The sequence below is a fragment of the Vulpes vulpes genome, chromosome 14, assembly GCF_048418805.1.
Source record: "Vulpes vulpes isolate BD-2025 chromosome 14, VulVul3, whole genome shotgun sequence".
Lineage (NCBI taxonomy): Eukaryota > Metazoa > Chordata > Mammalia > Carnivora > Canidae > Vulpes > Vulpes vulpes.
This window is the reverse complement of record NC_132793.1, coordinates 27,855,738-27,862,003: the sequence shown is the minus strand read 5'-3', so window position 1 is coordinate 27,862,003 and position 6,266 is coordinate 27,855,738.

The following is a 6,266-nucleotide window of genomic DNA, read 5'->3' as shown; positions in this document are numbered from 1 at the left end:
ATTTTGCAAAGTCAAGTGCCCAGTTTTCACCAACCCCATGGAATGAGAGGTCTTTCATCCAAGAAAGGGTGAGGGCTTTGTTATTTCCATGGAGATGATATGGGCTTCCATTACCTCCCCCTTCTCAATATTATGTCTGGGCCTGACCTTATTCTGGTAGCAGAGACAAAATTATTTTCATGCTGAATCTGTAACCTCCCTTCTCCCCCTCAGCAGTAAAGTGAGCCCCTATGTATTTGGGAAGAAATCAGGCACATTCTGGTGGCCTAGAAGCTCCAGCCGCAGTGATCACCATTCAGTTTTTTCTGTGGCATGCTTGCAGGCTCTGTCCAGATTCTCTAAACCACTGACAAGGAGAGGAAGAGGGCCCTAGGGGGCAGGGAGATACAGGTGCTTGGGGACTGGGGGAGGCATGGCCCCATGTGAACTCTCCTGGGGGATTTGAGAGTATGTGCCTTCTCCACCCTGCTGGTGTGAAGACTCTAAGGGGGTGGGCACTTCCAGGAGCCCCCTGACCCCATGCAGATCCAACTCACTCCATCTCAGTTGGCCATGTGGGCTCTGGCTGCTAACTGTCCCTTGAGGGCGGGAGGGTTGGGTGGGGATGGGGTCTGTAGGCTAGAGCAGCCCTGATTAGCTGTAGCCTGAGCCTTCCCTCCTGGGAGCCAAACATCTGGGCAATGTAACATCACAGCTTCTAGGACAGATCAAATATTTGCTCCTGCTTGCAGATTTTGCCAGGAGCAGAGGGCTGGGGGAGGACTAGAGGGGACAAGGGCTCTTCAGCTTGGTCTGCTGGGTCCTGTTCCTGGTGCCGAAGGGGTATGGTTTCAAAAGAACAAAGCCTCGGAGTTGGTAAAAGCTTCACAAGTCCGGGGCTTCCCTGATGTTTCTATTCCCCCCACCCGTGCTCCAAGGGAGGAGTAGATGCACAGAGTGGCAGGAGCCCTTCTAGGTAAACTGCAGCCATGCTGAACATCCCAAAGGATGGGCTGAGGCCTTTCAAAATCCACAGCGATGATAATAGAAATACTGGTCCAAGCCACATGGATTACCATGACGGCGGGGGCCTCATTTGACACAAACTTGTTGAGTGGATGCATATGGGGCCACCGATTCTGATCAGTTTAAAGGCAGTGAATTGTATTTAAGGGCTAAATCTGTTAGAAGATGAAATCCCGGGAATCTCAGGTTTTCTTGAAGCCAGAGAAGCCTGCTTTGCATCCTAATGCAGAAACTCCTTTAGAAAATTCGTATAATGGATCAAGGCAGTCATTACCTTGTCAGTGAATTAAGAAAACTTGAGAGATGCCAAAAACATTTCCCCAAGACTGCAGCTGAGCTCTCCCAGACGGTGGGGCAGAAACAGGTTTAGGAAGGAATCAGGGAGGAGGAGCATGGTGCACGGTGCTGAGAACATTCTTTGCAGGTTTTTTGACGGTAGGTGTGAAGTGGTCCCAGGAGACCCTGTGGTCACTGGACCATGCCTCACCTCTAGGAACTGCCTCTCCTACCCGATATGCTACTAGGGTCCCCCAAACCTTGCTTCCCTAGTGTGTTAGATATCTACTTTGGAGTTGGTAAAACCTGCCTTTGAGTCCAGGCTCTGCCATTTACTGATTGTATGACCTTGGGCAAGCTACTCCACCTCTCTGAGTATTGTGTTATCTGTGAAGTGGGAGATGTATGAAGTCCAGTCAATATGCTCACTCCTTCCCCACCTCAGTTGGGGGATAACCGGATTAGGCCTTAAACGCCAGGCCCACATGCTACCTGCTTCCTCCCATACCTTTCATCCTACCCATGAGCACAGCTGGTTGGTTCTGTGTTAGGAATCTGCCCCCTGCCCACCCCTCGGCTACAATTACCTGGTCCACATCGCTCATTGGAATTTGAATTTCTCTCCTGTCCACCCTCTGTGTCCATTTTGCCTTCCACTTTGCAGCAAGATTTAATTGGGTCAGGTCCCTCCTCTGCTCAAAACCCTCCTATGGCTCCCTCTCGCTCTGGGCAGAAGCCAAAATTCTCCCTTTGGCCAGAGGTGGATGTACTGTCTAGGTCCCTCACTTGCCCCAGGCCCCTCCAAGGCTCTGAGTCAAAGTTTTATTTGTAATTTTGATTTTCTTTATTCTTTAAAGAATAAAGAATAGAATAGCCCCTGAAATTGCATAAATTCAGGTCCCCCAGACATGGGTACATCCCCCATGTGGCCCATGAAACCCTACGAAATCTGGCTCCTATGCCTCTCTGACCTATTTCTCACCCCTTGCTTCTTTGCTCTCTCCATCCACACTGCCTCCTTGACATTCCTGCCAGGCACACTCCCACCTCTAGGGCCTTTGCACTTGCTGCTCCTTCTACCAGAAAGGCATTTTCCCTTAAAATGTGCAAGGCCCACTTGCTCACCTCCTTAGGGGCTTTATTCAGTATCACCTTTTCAATGAATCCTCTGCTGACTGCCTATTTAAAATTACACCTTTCCCCCACTCCAACATCATTCTCTTTTTCTTCCCTGATTTTTCTCCAGAGCACTAATTGCCATTCAGCTGGCTGTGTTTTATACTTACTTATTGTCTATCTCTCCCACCACCTGCCCACTGGATTGCAAGCAACAGGAGGGCTGGCATTTCATAGTCCCAGGGTTGGAACACGGCTTGACACCTGGTAGGTGTTTACTGTTGAATGAATGAACGTAACCAAAGTTTCCTCTGCTGCACTGATGCAGGCCCTGCTGGGTCCCAGAGACCCACAGCCGCTGCCTCAGCTCCTAGAGCCCCGCTTAGGGATGGGAGATAGTCATGCAGAAGGAGATCCCGTGGCTGGAAGTAGGGACAGAGTTGTCTCTGGGACCTGAAGTTGGAGCCTGGGAACGCATCTGCCTCCTCTCTCAGGGCCTTGGTACTGCTTTATTATGTGGGAGAGGTAGAGGACTTTCTCTGACGGAGGAAGACCCTTTTTCCCCAGTCTTGTTGAGGAGATTCCTCATAACTGCTGCCTTCCTTGAGAATAAGTGTCACCTTCTCTGGGATTCTCTTTAAAATGTCCCCCCTAAGTACATGTACACATACGCACACGTGCAGGAGCACATACCTGTGCATGCACACGTGCGTGTGCACACACATTCACACGACATCCTCTCGTCTGACCTAGCTTGGAAGCCAGGACATGTGCTCTTTTGAAGCAGTTCCAAACTAAAGCAACCTCTGGATTATTGAGAATGTACCCTCTTTCTCCAGAAGCCACAGGCCTTGCAGTTCCCAGGATGCTAACCTCACAGCAACAGTGAAGTGTCCCCTTTCCCGATTATCCTGGTGTCTCCATTCTTCCTGCTTCCCTGTGGGGTGGGGGTAGGCGGGGGAGATGTCCACAGAGTCTTTCCAACTGGCATCTTGGGAGGGGAACTGTGTGGTCCTGGCTGGGAACCAGATGAGCCAGGTCCTGTAAGTCACCCCTTCCCTGTGGGCCTCTGGGCCATCATTCCCTCTCTGGTCCTCCAGAATGAAATTGGAACCTTGCCACTCTGCCTTGTTTGGGGACTGAGGAGATCAGGAAATACAAGCAGAGGACATTTCAGAGTTAAGAGTATGTTACTCCATGTCTGGAGAGCTTTGGAAGGGCAGGAGGAGGGAGAGGGAAGGGAGGTATCATGAAGAAGCCACAGGAGCTGGAGTTCCGTCTATGGGTTCTGTTGGTGAGGAAAGTAGGGTGTTGGTCATGCTGACAAAGTCAAGGAGATGCCCTCCATCTGGGCCTGTTGATTTTTCTGAGAGAGAGTAGACTCCCTGTCATATCCCCAAGGAGGTAGGTTTTAGCTAAGGAGGGAGGAGCTTGCTGAGACCTTGTCCTGGTTGGAGTGGTAGGGAGCTCCTTGTTAGTGGAGGTATGTTAGATTACTCATCAGGTGTTGGGTATCTTTAGGGATGGAGCATAGTAGAGTTGGGAGGATTTAATCAAGAGACTCCCCTCTAGCTTTCAACCCCCATTCATTAAGGAGAGCCAATGTCCCAATGGCCGGAGCCTGGCCCTCTGTATCTCCCTCATTCTCCTCTTCCCCAGATCATTCCTTTTCCTGGGTCAGGTTATCCAGGAGCAAATGAGGAGGTCTAGGATATCTGAGTGGTGTTGCAGTTGGCAAGATTATTGCCTTCCTTCTCCCAGGAGGCCCCATACTTCTTCTGAGCTTTGTCCCTACTCAAATTTCATGGTGGAGGTTGACAGATGGCCCATCAGTGTATTGGAAACTGGCTTCAGAGTCTGATTGCCTGGATGCTTGGTTAATGTCTAATGTCTCTGAGCCTCTGCTTCCTCATCTGTAAAACGGGGGCACTAATAACAGCACCTTCCCCAGAAGGCATGGCAAGCAGTAAATGAGATACCTGTAGCACACTGAGCCCAGTGCCTGGCACTTCATAATTGCCAATACAATGAGCTATTCACACTCATTCATTCACATCTCAGCAGCATTCTTCCCTGGGAAGGTACTGTGGGGACACACGCCCCTGTCCCTAAGTTAGTCATAGACTGCCTGGGGAAACAGAACAGTGCATGTCAGGCTGTGTGCGCGCGCGCACACACACACACACACACACACACACACACACACACAAGTGCACAGAGGAAGTATCTGATTGAGTTGGGGTCAGAAAGGGCTTTCCTGGAAGGGAGATGACTAATAGAATCTTAAATAGGGAGGTCTTGTCTGATATGAGAGTGCCTGACATGGGGGAGAAGGGTATACTGGGCAGGGAACAGCACGGGCAGAGGCTCAGTGAAATACAAAGCTCGGGGTTTACCTGGGAGGGTAAGAAAGGGGAGGGAGGTCTGTAGGTTCTGTGCTGGGGTGTTGTGCTGAGGCATGCTGAAGGGAGGCGTGTCATCGTGGGCGTGTCACAGTCCTCAGCTCACAGAGTTGTTATGAGGAGTCTGAGTTCACAGTGGTATAGGGCAGGGCACAGGGCCTGGTACATGGTGAGACCTCGCTGCCGACCATCATGATGGCCTGCAGATGTGTGTGGAAGGAAGACTCTTCTGATGGCAGACGTACTGTAGCGGTTAACACGGGCACTGTGGAGGCCAGTCCATGGGACTGTGGTCTCCAGCTGCAGCCAGAGGACAGGACCTTAACCTCCAGGCTTCTGTCTTGGCAGCCCGTTCCTCTACGCCCTCAAGCTGCCAAGGTCAAGGTGCTGACTGCTGCTCAGCTGGGCCTAGGGGAAGGTTAGTGAATGGAAGGATCTTCTGGTAGGAAAGCTGGCCCCACCAGGGGAGCAGGGAGGGCAGAAGAAGGGGCTGCCATGCTGGTCTTTCCCTGGGGGTGGGGCACGGGGGCCCATACTTAGTGTCAAGGGCTTTCAGAAAGGGCCACGTTCCTCCCTCTCCCCTCTTCTCTTCCCATCTCCCTATCCTCCTCCTTTTTGGCTCCTTTCTTTGTGTCCACATCTTCTTTCACTAAAGCCACTCCTGAGGGTAAGGGGCCCACAGGTGAGTCGTCACTATTGCTGACTCACCTGTTAGCCCCCTGACTCTCCTCCTGAAACACCTCACCCTTTCCCATCAAAGATGAAAGCAGGGCCTACCAGGTGACATTCACGAAAGAAGCAGGTGGCTGTGGACACTGGTGGCAGGATTAAAGGGGCGCTTGCTTCAGCTCAGCTCTGGCTGGCTGGTGCCCTGTGGTGGATGGGCTCAGGCTTGCTAGGGCTCCTCATTTGTCAGGAGCAACTGGACATCTGGACATTGTGGGTAAAAGGATGCTGACAGGGATTATCCCATGGCTTGAGAACTGTTGACAGTCAAAACTGAGGACATGAGAGTGTCTGATGAGATGCCGCCTCCTGGGCCCAGATATCCACCCGGCCCCTGCCCAGGGCTTCCCAAGTCACCCTCAAGAAGTGGACTGACCTCTGCCTCTTGGCTGGAGGCTTGAAGTGCTAGCCCTGCAGAACATCTAAATGTTGGCCATCCGGGGATCCTTCTTTGCTCATTCTTTCAACAAATATTTAAGTACCAATTCTCTGCTAGGTTTTGGGGATCCAGTACTGAACAGATGCAAACTGTACGGAGAGTACTCTTGAGAGGACTTGAGATAGGTCTTCTGGAGCTCAGGAGGGAGGGGTTTGTGAACAAGATGAGGTCTGTTGCTGACCTGGAAAATTTCTGATGTGGGGGGCCATGGAAGTGGCCTGTGCTGGCTCGAAGCGACAGTGGTGTTGGAAGGGCACAGGAAGCAGTCCTGCTAGGTAGGAAGGGCAGTCCTACATTCTTTC